Source organism: Camelus dromedarius, chromosome 26 (assembly GCF_036321535.1).
Source record: "Camelus dromedarius isolate mCamDro1 chromosome 26, mCamDro1.pat, whole genome shotgun sequence".
Classification (NCBI taxonomy): Eukaryota; Metazoa; Chordata; class Mammalia; order Artiodactyla; family Camelidae; genus Camelus; species Camelus dromedarius.
Window position 1 is genome coordinate 24,212,967 of NC_087461.1, and position 13,277 is coordinate 24,226,243.

General features: G+C 41.6%; 1 protein-coding gene across 2 annotated transcripts in view; it reads right to left on the reverse strand.

Annotated features, from left to right (window-relative positions):
- The window catches only part of MPP7 (MAGUK p55 scaffold protein 7), a 222,594-nt gene extending 210,159 nt beyond the window's left edge, over positions 1 to 12,435 (reverse strand). The window contains exon 1 of one of the 2 annotated variants that reach the window (XM_031444561.2): positions 12,259 to 12,435. The gene's annotated coding sequence lies outside the window, so the exon portion shown is untranslated. The remainder of the gene's footprint in view (positions 1 to 12,258) is intronic. The other variant, XM_064479543.1, reaches the window with a different exon arrangement.
- Positions 12,436 to 13,277: the final 842 nt, after the last annotated feature.

Here is a 13,277-nt window from a genome sequence, read left to right on the forward strand (position 1 = left end):
CCAGGGATGTCACAGCAGAGCTGCAAACTGGCTCCAGGAAACAAGGGTTCAGCTGGGCTCGCTGGCCGGGCACGTGCTTGAACTGCCGGCAGTTTAGAAGTCGCTCACCCAGAAAAGGTAGCAGAGACCAAGATGATGAGCAAAGGTATGCTGTGGGGGCGGGGGCTTGAATATGGGTCAAGGACTGAAGCCGCTCCCCCAGTTGAGGGACAGGAGCAAGAAGAAAAGCCAGTGGCAAAAACCAAGAAGAAACTTAACTGTCTGAGAAGGAGGAAAACTAAGCTCCCCAATGCAAGCATCACATCTAACCCCACCATTCTGCCCAAATCTGCACTAAATCATCCCTGCCCCCCAACTCCCTCCTCCTCAGTTTAACCCCTTCCCACCATCCACGTGCACGGTGTCAGGGACCTCCTTCCCACCTGGGCCCCACCACACCAACAGGGTAAATTATCTAAACCCCATATTTGACCAGGACATCACTCGAAGTCCTAAAGACTTGTTTCTCAAACTGGGGTACACTGTAGAAGGCCAAGCAAGGGTGGGCATAAAATAACCCATCTTTCTGGAGGGTCAGTTTTTTTACACAATGGAAAGTGATTTTTAATCTATTAGGTCAAACATAGAACTTCAGAACAACTTTATGCTTGCATAAAAATGACACATCTTTCTGGAGGGTCATTTTTACACAACAGAAAGTGATTTTTAATCTGTTAGATCAAACACAAACTTAAGAACAATTTTATGCTCGTGGTGGGCTATTCTTTGAAGAGCCCTCCGACTTCTCCTAGGTAAACCTCCATCATTAGAGGGTGTGCTCTGGTGGCAACTTTTAGAGCACTGGCCAAAGTCAGTGAGCTTTGTGCTTGTCCGGATTAAGATAAGGAGCCAAAGGAAGATTGAAGGGGTATAAAGGGGAAAACTTCCAATCATATGATTCAGGTCATATGATAGCCTCACACATTGGTCTCTAATGTTCAGAACAGACAACCTGGGTTTGAACCCTAACTTTACCACTTTCCAAACACATGACTCAGGGCCAATTATGTAATTTCTCCAAGACAAGCTGTAAAATGAAAATGACAATTCTCCAAGAGCTGCTGTAAGAATTAAGCATAAATATCTAAGGAGCACTAGCTTGGCACAGTGCCTGGCTTACAGCAAGAAATCAGCGAACAGCAGCTATTTCCTATAAACTCCAAGCCTGTCCCTGTCTGTTCAAGCTTTCCAAGCTTTTACAAAGTCCATAATTCTCAGATAGAAAAATGTATTTTGATCAGCAGTCTTGCCATAACAGTCACAGTCTGTCCCTTAGGGATATATTGGGTTCCGTATACAGAAAGAGTAAACTTAATTACCCAATTATAGAGCCACCAGGCGATCAGAAACCCTGAGAAAAGAAGCCATTTCAAAAATTACTTTAGTTATCATTAATGAAGGGTAAGACACTGAACTGAAAACAAGGTAACAAAATCTTGGTGTTTAAAGTACTTGCACGAATAAGGAAATAAAACACCTGACTGAGGACACCGATCTGAACTACAGCAGAGGAAGGGTACAGGAAGAACTTGCGTGTGAAGATTCCCTGTGCTGATCAACTGATGTTAACCAATTCCCAAGAGGGGTTTCACAAACATACACAAGTATTTACATAACCTTTTGCATCTAGGGACTAAGGATTGTGCATTCAGCAATCACTCAAATTATAAGAAGGAATGCAGGAAGGGAGGAGCAGCTGAAAACCAGCCTGACCTGAAGCAGCAGGACCTGTTTCAAGTCACCATCAGCACTGGCAGGTATCAGGGTGAAAGTCTGCAGTTTAAGACAGAAGCCATTTCCCTCTCCATTTGCTTCACCCCATTTCCAGTAGATAATCTAGTTCCATTTGACTTGTTCCGCTGATAATCAGTTTCACCTCCTGCTTTCCTTTCCTTCCAAAGATAATTTTCTATCATCCAAAGCTCAACATTATAAATTTTAAAGAGGGGGAAATATTGCAATAAATGTCTTTCGTTTCTCATTCCACCCACAGAATGCCAGTGACAAATGTATATTAAAGGTCAACTTTTCACCTATTCTATTGCACTACCAGCACCGTCGAGGCAAGGATGCCTTGTGCACTTTCAAATCTGCTCTCAGAGCACAATGTAAGATACATAAAAGGATCATTACATGCAATAAACCTGTTATTCTAGAGGCAAGAAAAATCTTGGTATAACTCAACAAAATTCCACTTCCATTAACAGCATCAAGATGTGTCTACAATTAAATTTTAATTTCAAATGAGTTCAGCTACTGTAAGAATATACCAAAAGGACTTTTCTATTAATAGTTTCCTTTGGATTTACTTGTTTCTAAAAACTAGTGCAATTTAGATTGGTGTTTCAAAGAAAAACGATGGACCAATTTAATTTATTCATCTGGAACAGACTTGTCCTATAATCTCATAATGTTGAAAACTTTTTTTTTAAATAAATCGAACATGTAAGCTGCCTTTTCTATACTAACTATATCTCAAATACTGTAACTTCTCTTTATTAAAATATTCTAGGTAGAATTTAAATATCACCATTTTGCAAACCTCTAATAAAATAATGGCTAATAAAATAATAAAATAATGGGCCTAGGAAGTGATTATCAATGGCCACAAACATCACAGAGAGGTCATCAACACTGCCTGAATCCAGCTCCAAGTACATGCCACCACCTGTGAAACAATTTTGTCCAAAGAAAGAAAGAAAGAAACTGAATCAAATCAAGATCATTTACAGGAAACAAAAGAACAGAAGAACATGTTAAAACACACATTAAGTTAAAAGCATTGCAACAGGTTACTACCTGTTATAATTCTGCTTCATTATGATGATGTTACCAAGCAAGTATCTGATACAAGCACAGGTCATTTCCTCCAGGTCTGTTTGCGATTATCTCCATCTTACAAGATGAGGGAAATCAACCAAGTATTAGCATGTTTATGGGTGTGTCTACTGTGTTAAGACAGCAAAATACAGCTTCGTACAGGTCTGGAGTTGCTGATCTCAGAAATATTTTCTTTCCTAGTGTTACTGAACTTTCTTTCACTGGGAAAATTATAGCACAGCTGAGCCAAGAAGTAGCGGGTCCCTGCTCCTAAGAATATCATTTTAGGAGTCAGTAAGCGAAGAAGCTGGATCTGGTCAGCAACCTCAGGAAGACAGTATGAGGGGCTGATCCTCAACTGCCCTGACAGAAGATGAGAGGGGCCAGCTCTTTGCTCTCAGGGTCCAGGAAACCCTCAAGAACCTTTCAGGATAACCATGACATCAAAACTACCTGTGTAACAATGCAGAGGTTGTGAATTCCACTGCATCGACATTTGCACTGATGATACGCAAGCCAGGGTGTGTAAAACTGGGGGCACCTTAGCATGAAGCAAGACAGCGGCACGAATTGCACAGGTCAACAGGAACTTGGAGGAAAAAATGCCTGTTTCACCTAAGAATGTCCTTGAGGAAATGGTGGAAATTAATAAGGTGACATCCTCACCCTCGAATACATGTCTTTTTAATAGTCTGTGTGACAAAATAGGAAGTAATACAGAAGAACTTGAGCTACACACTGAAGAACGATGATTGTCTCAAGGAAAAGAAATTGTGCCCATTGTTTGCTGTTTAAGCTTAACCAGCAGCTCTTTCATTCCTGAAATTATTCTTATATAAGTAACTGAAAAAACAAGTATTAAAAGTTGGGCATTTGGTCAACATTTTCTCCAAACTGAACAAAGGTGACCGAATGCTTCAAGGAAAACACCTATCTGTTGCCAAGGATAAAAAATTCAAGTTTTTGAGCAAAAATTCAGTTTTTGAAAAATTCTACCTGTCACCAGGAGCTCTCATGAAAGTTATCAGTACTTACAGATTCTTCTGATGGGCTCACTGGTGGTAGGTTTATGTAATTCTATGAGCGAACACTTTCTAAATGCTGCTTGGATAAAAAGATTCCAAGTACAAGACAAAAAAATAGGGTTAAATGAAGAGTGAGAAAACTTCACTGATACAGGTTCTGCTTCTGCTCCACAATCAAACCAAGAAACTATCACTCATGGAGTTTTAGTGTAGTATCAAAGAATATCCATGATTTTCTAGAAAGATCATTAAGATCCTCCTCTCTTTTCCAACTGCACATCTGTCTGAGGCAGGATTACCTTCAGTATATTTCATTCAGTGTATTTCAACCAAACAACAAATCACAACAGACTGAATACAGAAACAGATCCGAAGATCTAGTCTTCTTCTACTAAGCCAGACATCATTGAGAGGTGCAAAGATGTAAAAACAAAAAAAAGCTACACTTCTCACTAAAATATTTTAACAGTTATTTTTCATGAAGTGTTATTTATGTTAACATACAGTGGGGGAGCTATATTCAATACCTGTAACAGCCTATAATAAAAAGACTATGAAAAGGAATATAGGCATGTATAACTGAATCACTATGCAAGACACCAGAAACTAACACATTGTAAATCAACTAGAATCAATAAAAATAAGTAACTAAACATACGAGGTTACTATTTTTTTAATGAATCAATAAATAAAATATCCCGTTTAAATTTCTAACACAGTGAACATTCATAGGCATAACCCACAAAAATAAAACGTCTTTAATAATTTTAAGAGTATGAAGTGGTACTGCAACCCCAAGTTTGAAAACTGCAGCTGGGAGGATCGGAAATCCAGGTCAAGGCTGAGCTTCTTCAAAAGGAGCTCTGTCTCAGATGTGACTCTGATATCACCTAGCTGGGAGCCCGGCGCCAGACCACCCGCATTACTGCTCCACACTGTTATAAGTCAGGATCATGGAAATGAGCAGGACGGTGGCTTCTGGGGTCCTTCGAACGTTCTGTTTCTTCACCTGAGTGCTGGTTACAAAAGTGTGTTTGCTTTGGGAAAAGTCAGTGAGCTGCACGCCTAGGACATATGCATTATATATTTCTAGATATATGTATGTTACATGCATATTTCTAGGTCTATGCTATACTTGAATACATTTTTTAAAATTCACAGGTTAAGATGTGTAACCATTTCCACTTTGTTTTTCCAAACCCACAATGGTTTTCAACTAAACAAAGTAGCCGTCATATACAACTTACTTTGAAAAAGCCTGACGAAAATAATTCAAATATTTAATTAAAAAACTCAATAAACACCTGCAACTTTCCAGGTTTCAGAACTATATACCATCCACGACAGTTTTCCTTACCAAAATCAAGAAGAGAATTCTGTGCTTACTTCTCAAGCTTTTAAAACCACAGCAACGAAGTCACAACAATTTAAAAAACAATTTTTAAAAAATGAAATCTCCCATTAAAGGTAAAAGTAAGGATGAATTCCCTTTAGGATATTAAAGTGATCAAGAAGCCACTATCTCTACTTATTTTCCACCACAAGTCCACACAAATGCAGTAAGTCAACCAAACACAAAGAACAAGATAATAAGAACTAAAAAGGAAAAAAAAAAAAAAAAAGCCATTACTTAAAGACGAACTAAGTAGAACACCCAAAAGAAAAACTAGCCATTAAAACACAGTAAGAGTTCAGCGCAACTGCTCCCCCTCAAAAAATTAAATAGATTAGCTGATTGATATCAATACATACAGACACATACAGACACGTATATATCAATAGTATTCCCTCCTCAAGGAAAAAAATAGAGATTAGGAAAAAAAAAATGTCATTCACAATAGAAACAAAAGCTGAAAATACCTAGTTACTAACCTAACAGAGCAGACATAAAACCATGATGGAGAAAAATTTTTAAACTGCACTGAAAAAACATAAATATCTTTGATACAGGATTTGAACACTGGCTATGTGTCAGTACCACCACGGGCCGTCTGAAAAAGTACAAACGCTGGGCTCCACTCCCTAGAGATTACTGTTCAGTTGATCTGGGGTGAGCGGGGCTGTGTCTTTTTTTTTTTTTTTTTTTTTTTTTTTAAGCTACGTAGTTAATTCTAATGTAAAGCCAGGACTGCAAACCACCAGCTTAAATATTTTGGAAGAAGCACAGGTGGGATTCATACTTCCAGAGACCAAAACATGTAACCAAGTTGTTGCGGTGAAAATAAAAACAAAAACCAGTGGAAGAAAAATTGGAACAGACCAACTGTAGAAACCCACCTAAACTAAAAATGGAAAACTATTTCCTAAACAAGACCTGGAAGGTAGAATAAATGGATGAATCTAATTATAACCAAATTTAAGATTCTGTTCAAGAAAGGATTTCAAAGAAAATACTCGACAGGTAAAAAACACTAAGAAAAATACACACCATTTAAAAGCTATCAAAAGATTAACATCTAGAATATTCAAAAAAAAAAACTCCTATGAATTATGGCAGAAAGGGAGGAAGATAAAGCAATCTAACTGAACAAGAGGCAAAGACGACGTAAATGCCAGTTCACAAAAAGGGAAACCCACACAGCTAGTAAGCATACGATAGGCTACTAGACTGCAGCAGTAGTCAGAACTGCCAGGAAGAACAGTAACGATCACTTCGTGCTCACATTGCTCCATCTGTTGCATCAGATTGGAAAAAATTATAAGGTCAGAAATTATCAAGTACCGGCAAGACCACGGGAGCAACAGCTGAGCAGAGTGTAAACAAGAACAGCATCCCAGATAACAATCTGGCGAAACTTACTGAAATTACAAGAGAGTGTCCTTGAGGAAGAAGGGGGGAAAACGTAATAAAATGAGAGGCTTTGCATGGACCAATGATGACAGAACCACTAACTCACATCTGCACACCTGACTTGGGGGCAGGCGGGTAGGAAGGAGTCTGTACCGCCCACATCCCTTCATTGGACCAGTATGTAGTAAGTCCCTGTGGACCGGATACTGCACCCCAGAATGGGGACACAGTCGCGAAGATCAGGTCCCTGCCCTCAAAGTTCACATTCTGGTGAAGGAAAAAGTAAAGAGTCAACAAATGGGTGATTGTGAGAGGAAGTGATGGGAAGGGAGGATGAGATTTTCCAGAGGGCCCCAGAGAGACGTGGGCTCTCAGAGAAAGAAAGACAGGGAACCAGGCATTCAGCAAGATGGGGAAACAGAGCTCTGACAACTGCATGCAGGGGCATCAAATCCAGTCACCATTTACCATGTGAGACTGAAGATGTTCTAAAGATGCCTTCAGGTCCTTCTCGTTACAGAACTCCCACAAACAACCTTTAAAACTCCTGTTCCATGAAGTGTGGACCACAATGATTATTAGGTAGAATCTAGTATATTTTGACCAAAAAGTTCAATTTGTTTGGGGGGAGGCACCACCCATGTGAATATCCTATGTCTTGAGAAAAGGTTTCTAGAAAATTACTAGGATCCACAAACTTTTCCTTCATTCATTAAAGAGAAATTGAGGACTCATGTACCTTTCCCACAGCACAGTGAGGAGAAATCTGAAAGTTTCTGTCCTTAAGGAACATACCTCAACTTTACAAGATTCAGGATTCTATTTCTTTCATTCACTAATTGAGTTTTATGATGAAAAGCCAACATTTATGGCATGCTTGCAGTTCTCCAGGATCTGTTCTACGAGGTTTTACACACATTTCAGGTTATGTAACACTCCAAACATAATACATTATTTCCACTTTAGAAATGAAAATTCAGAGGCAAGAAACTTGCCTGATGTCAAAGAAATAGTAAGTGGCAGAAAAGGGATTCAAATCCAGGTCTTTCAAACTTCAAAGCCTGGGTTCTTAACCACTACGTTTATACTCCCTCCAGAATCTCAGCAGTGGTTTTCAAAGTGTGGTCCCTGGACAGCAAGCATCACCAATCATCACTGGATTAGCAATGTGTATTCTCAGGGCCCATCCCCAGGCCTGATGAATCAGAAACTGCGGGAATGAACCAGCTGGCTGAATTCTAAGCCCCCCAGGTGATTCAAGGCATGCTGACGCTTGAGAACCAGTCTGAAGTTGTCATACTCAACTTTATGTACATTAAAGGTGAAAATGATTACCATTTTGAAAATTCCAAAATGCAAAATATTAACCCTATTTCAAAAGACTGTAAACAGATCAAAATGACGTTAATTCATTTCCTCATTGCCCACAGCATCTTCTCCCCCTACACCTGACAAAATACCTACTCTGAACCCTGATTAGACAGGGTTCAGCTCTGATGGGCTTTACTGGGAACTGAGCTAAATTCCAAGCATGAAAAGAGCACAGAGGTCCAAACAGGATCTTCGCAAGTTAAATCACAAGCCATATTAGGAAGAGGGAAAAAAAGTATTTTGAATATCAGCTGTAGCAGCTTGCTAAATCTCAGTCCATAGCTCCATGATCCTTTTCATCCTTGGCTCAACTCCAGATTTTTACATCATCACTTCCACAAACTTGCCATTGCCAGAAAGTAAGAAGTTACAACCATCAGAAATATTCAATTCTCAAGAGTCATACTGGTGCAAGTATGAATATAGAAGTACTGTTTCGCAAAGAGCAAGTTTTTAATTAGGAGCAAAGCTAATCAGAGGCTTTTACCGTAAACACTACAACAAAAAGTGCCAGAATTACCCCTCCCCTTAGCTCGACCAGCCCTTTACAGCATCCTACCAGGCCCTTCTCTTTGCAGAGCAGTATTTAGATCAGACGCCTTCTTCTGTCCCCCAAATCAGGTGACCAATCTGAACAATGTGGGTCCACGTGTATTTGAGGTTTCCTGTTTCTAATGAAGCCTTCTTGCAAAGGGAGTGGAAGACAGTATCAGAAGTAAGTATATTCAAGCACCTAGCATAAGCCAAACAACTTTTTCAAGATACTCGCTTGCACACTCAAGTCATTAATTGCACAAAGTTCAGAATTCTACTTATTTTAAAAGTGAAAAACATAAATCTGAAGACCAGCATTAACTGGCCCAAGCCTGAACCACGGGATAGCTATAAACCTGACTCAAAATACTGACTTGATGAATGCCGGCCAAGGTGCAGAGCGCCCTGGGAAGCCCTGGCTCAGGCAGCTTTTTAACCTGCCTGGCTGCTTACAGCCACCCACTTGTCCGTGCCCATGCCCACACTCACCTGATGGCTGGCAGCCCTGCCAGGAAGCACCTTCCTCGAAGGAATGGCACCTCCTTTTTACCCCATCCAAAATCACCATCAAATCCCCTGAGAACCAGAGGTGGTTCCAAGAAAAATTACCAAAGCTCTCCTGCCCACACAAAGCTCAGGGGAACTGAAATACACACCCAACCCCAACCAACTAACGACCTTCCCACACCAGTTTTCATCCTGCCTTTGAAAAGTCCAGTGGTTTCTGCAAAACATCTCACAAAATGCAATCATCCTAACAAGTCTGTATTCTCCACTGACACTGCCACTTCTATACCTAAAACAGGCATGGCTTTTTATCAAAGCAGCGGTGATTTTTTTCTCACCTCCCTTTTCTAACAATTGGTGACAAACAATTTAACCAGTAACCAACAAGCTCCTGCCATCCAAGAGAGAAAGCTTCCCTCTCTTTCCCTAAGTGAAGCAAGTTGATAATCATGCTCTCCTAAAAGAATAGAAAGATTTATTACGTGTGCTTTAAAAAAAAAAAAAACTGTTTTACATGCTTGGGAAAAAAAATTTTATAACTTAAGTACTTGTTCATAGTACGTATCAAAACCATCATGCTGTGTATACCCATTTTATTCTACGCATTCTTTTGAAGAATCAGTCACCTAAGAAGTCAAAGCTTAAAACCAGGTTCAAACAGCTCATCAGAGTTCATATAAGATTTAAACAAAACACAAATCACTTAAAAAAAACCAGTTCAAGTGTACATAAATAAGGACCAATAAATTCACTCTGTTCTAGGATCCTGACCAGAGAGAACCAGAGCGCTTTTCAGTAGAAGTTATTTCTACAATGACTAATAACTTCCCTCACTGCCGTGTCCTCCCAAATAATCTCATTTAATCAAACTGACTTAAACTACTCATTGCAGTTCTGTCTGAATTTCAATGACGGCTGCAGCACATTTGTATTCTTGTCAGTGAAATGCTTATAATTTCTTTTTTAAATCTGATTGAAATCTCCAGTAAACAGCACCCAGTGCACCATCTAGTGGAAGCTGTGTAAGGTCGTAATTAAGTTTTTTTGAAGGGTAGAAACCCTGAAAACCACAGTGGGGAGCGGGGTGGAGGGGGGTGGCTAACTGCCCTAGGTAAGACTATAGATAAATAAAAACAACCTAAATCTCTTTCCAACTATCCACAGTCTAAGAGATGTTCTTCAGAAGAGGTCTCATTTTCTGTACAAATTAGCAGACGATAAAGGTTTATGATATGTTCTGCTTGGGTGATAGAAATTTTAATTTGATAATGAGAGTAGAAATTAAGTAAAGGCATTAATGCAAAAACAAACAAATGAGTAAACAGAATCAGAGCTGGACACACAGGGTTTGTGTAAGGGATGCCTTACATAACAAACAAGTTATGTCAAACGTACACGTTCCATGCAACAGAGCATCTGCCATGAAGACAAGGGCTTACTTCACCATCAGACAGTTCCATTCAGTAATTCATAAGATATTTCCATGTTCCTGATGACTAACACATTTAACATAACAACTCTCTGGGGTTCCCTCCAAACTATCCATCTAAACCTTCTCCCCATTAACTCCCAAACTCCTTTGAGTTATCCTAATCAAAGAAGAGACGATTCTTACATGTTCAACATCGAAATTTACAGTAAAAGTTTCCTGAAACAAAATCATAACCCAAATGTATTACACCTCATTTGTCTCTGCTTTATGAATGTTAATTAGTTCAGTTCAATTCAGAAAACTACTCAAGTCCAATGCTCAGCCAGAGACGCAGAGATAAGGTTTTCTCATGTGAAAAGCCTCCCAAAACTTAAAATAGACGTTTTTCACATAACACCACAAGATGTTCTTGTCTATGTGAAAAACTACCTTTCTGGCTAAATTCAAGCAATTTTAGCAGCCTAGGAGAAAAACAAACAAAGCCTGAGAGACTATTTCTTTACTTAGAAATAACCATCTCCACCGCTGACTCGTAATCATGTGAATCAAATCAGGATGCAGAAGCTTGCCTGACGGTGGGAACCTTACTCGATCCGGGATTGCAGGTATATTAGTAGGAGTCCAGTGACCTGGGCAGAATTCCTTTCATCTCCAGGGCTTTCAGTTTATGTACCTATAAAACGGACGTGAGGTACACTACCGGCTTCCGGAGAGGAGGAGACTATAAAGATTGAGCTTCACAATTAAAAGACCTAATGCAGCGCACCTGAAAGGGAGAAAGCTTCTCCCAGCGCCCTTACTAAGCCATTACTGATAAAACTAGTGACCTGTTTCACTTGTGAACAAATGGTGAACGAAAAAAGGTTATTAAGCACGCCAAAGAAAAGGTAACAGCAATCCAAGGTGCTTCTCTACAGGTAAATCACATCATGCAGTTAATTGCCTGCAAACTGCGTGGGAAGCAGGTGCATCCCTAAAGCCTAAAGCTCAGCGATTGCTTTTAGAACGGCTTTTTTTATTCGAACGCTAATGTTTAAAAAATTAGAAAAGGAAAAAAGAATCACAATCCTACACCCGCCCATGACAGAGTGACAGAAACAAGGTCCCACCCCCACAATCCTTTCACACTGGCACCTGCATTCCTCACCCAGATTCCGCCCCCCACCCCACCGCACTGGCCCCACTTGAGCCCAGACAAAGGTGAGTCACATTGCTCGGTCAACTTGTCACTTGAGAAAAAGCTCCAAATAAGTTCATGTTAAAGACTGCTTTGAATTGTAATAAATAATAAGTAAATCATGCTCATGTGTAAACGCACTGCAAAGCGCCTGTCTCTGGAAAATGTGTAATCAACATCTACCCAAGTCCAGATAGCTGTCTTACTTAAAAAAAAAAAAAAAAAAAAAAAAGCTGCTCAGCTAATCGCTCCGTAGCAGTAGATCCTTTTCCCTTGGGAGCTCGACTCTGACTCAACTCCGCGTCTTTCCTCCACCTGCACTCCTCCTGCCCTCCGCTGGGCCCGGCAGCCGCCGCACCCGGAGTCCCGCCGCGTCCCTGGGGGTCCCGCCTGAGGCCGCCGCGGGCTCCCGGGAGGAGGTGCCTCGAGGCGGGCGGGAGGCTTCGGCAGACGCGGCCCGGATCGGCCCGGCCCCCGGCGGCGGGAGAGCTAGGGAGCCGGCCCCACCGCCCACACCGCGCCTGGGGCTCGGACCGGCGCTGCAGCCCCGGAGCCCCTTTACCTTCTCGGGGCAGCCGTGGTCCGCGGGAGGCGCGCTCGCTCCAGCGCCGGCAGCCCGGGCCCGGAGGCAAGGAGGCTGCGACCGCGGCCGCCGCGAAGGACAATTAGAAGCCAGCGGGATCTGCACCGCCGCGGCGGACGCAGAACGCACAAGCCCGGCTGCAACCCGGCCCCCACCTCCAGAGCCGCGAGTCGCGAACTCAGCCCCCTCCCTCAGGCGGGGCGGGGCCGCGGCCGGGGGGGCGGGTCGGGGGCGGGGCCACATCGCCTGCGGGGCGAGGGTGAGGCGGACGCTGTGTAAGGGCCGCCTGCTGATTGGCTGCGGTAGAGGTAGGCGTCTCCGATTTGAAGACAGCCTCCCCAGAAGCGCTCCCTCATTGGTCGTTACGAGAAAACAAAGCAGAACCCTGATTGGTGACCGCCCTGTAGCTCCTCTCTCCCAACCCTCAATCATCGAAGCTCCGCCTCCACCCACTCGGTTCCCAGGTGGCTGCAGAACCCGCTGTGCTTCATAGACAAGCCGCCTCCCTAAAGGCACCCCAGATACCCAGGTTCCTTTGCTAGAGGCGAGCTTCCTTATTCCACTGAGAGTCTTTGATTTCCTTGTGAACTTGGTGAATAACAGCTGATCTTCGTTTGGATTTAGAGCCGTCTATTGTGTATTTTTTTAAATGCTGCATAAGATTCAGAGGGAAATTGGAAATGCAAAGAAAAGGTGTAAAATGTTTTCACCTCCGGAGAGATTATGCTGTATTTTGATTACCTTTCTGTGTTCCATATTGAACGTCTATTACTTTCATAATTAGAAAAAAAATTTTAATAGGAAATGAATAAGGTGCAGAGAATAGTAAAGGCAAACCTTGAGGGTATTCAGGGACTAATCCGTCCAAAAAAGAAGAAAATACAGTAATAAATGCAACATCTGAGGGAGGGCCATCAAAAAAGTACATTCTGGTATCAGCCCCTTTCTGTTGTCTAAAAGAAGTGTATAAATATGCCTGAGCTGTCTTGATGAACCTT